Genomic DNA, 562 nt, shown 5'->3' with positions numbered 1-562 from the left:
GAAAAATCCAAAAAAATTACAGAAATGGCAAACCAAAATTATCAAAATGCTAAAATTCATCAAGATTTTAAACCTTGAAGAGATTATGCCAACCCTAATGTAGATGAACTTTATTGTAGTATTCAAAAATCTACTGTAGTGGCTAATCCATTTGAGCTTAAACCTACTATTATCCAAATGATATCAAATAATCAATATGGGGGATCGCTAACTTAAGATCCAAATTTACTTCTTGCCAATTTTCTAGAATTGTGTGCTACATTTAAATACGTTGGTGTATCAGATGATGCCATAAGACCTAGGTTATTTTTGTTCTCACAAAAATTCCTTGGTTATAATTTTCTACCATGAAAAACTGTGAAGCTTATAAATTATATTACATCCTTTAATCAATTTGAAGGGGAATCTATTTATGAAGCATGGGAAAGATTTAAAGAACTCTTAAGAAAGTCTCCACACCATGCTATACCAGATTGATTGGTTAATAATTTTTTTATAATGGATTAGTTGGATCTCTTAGATCAATTATCGATGCCGCTGCTGGTGGTTCATTGATGTCAAA

Source organism: Phalaenopsis equestris, unplaced genomic scaffold (genome assembly GCF_001263595.1).
Source record: "Phalaenopsis equestris unplaced genomic scaffold, ASM126359v1 Scaffold198689, whole genome shotgun sequence".
Classification (NCBI taxonomy): Eukaryota; Viridiplantae; Streptophyta; class Magnoliopsida; order Asparagales; family Orchidaceae; genus Phalaenopsis; species Phalaenopsis equestris.
The sequence above is the reverse complement of the archived record's forward strand: the minus strand, read 5'-3'. Positions refer to the sequence as shown.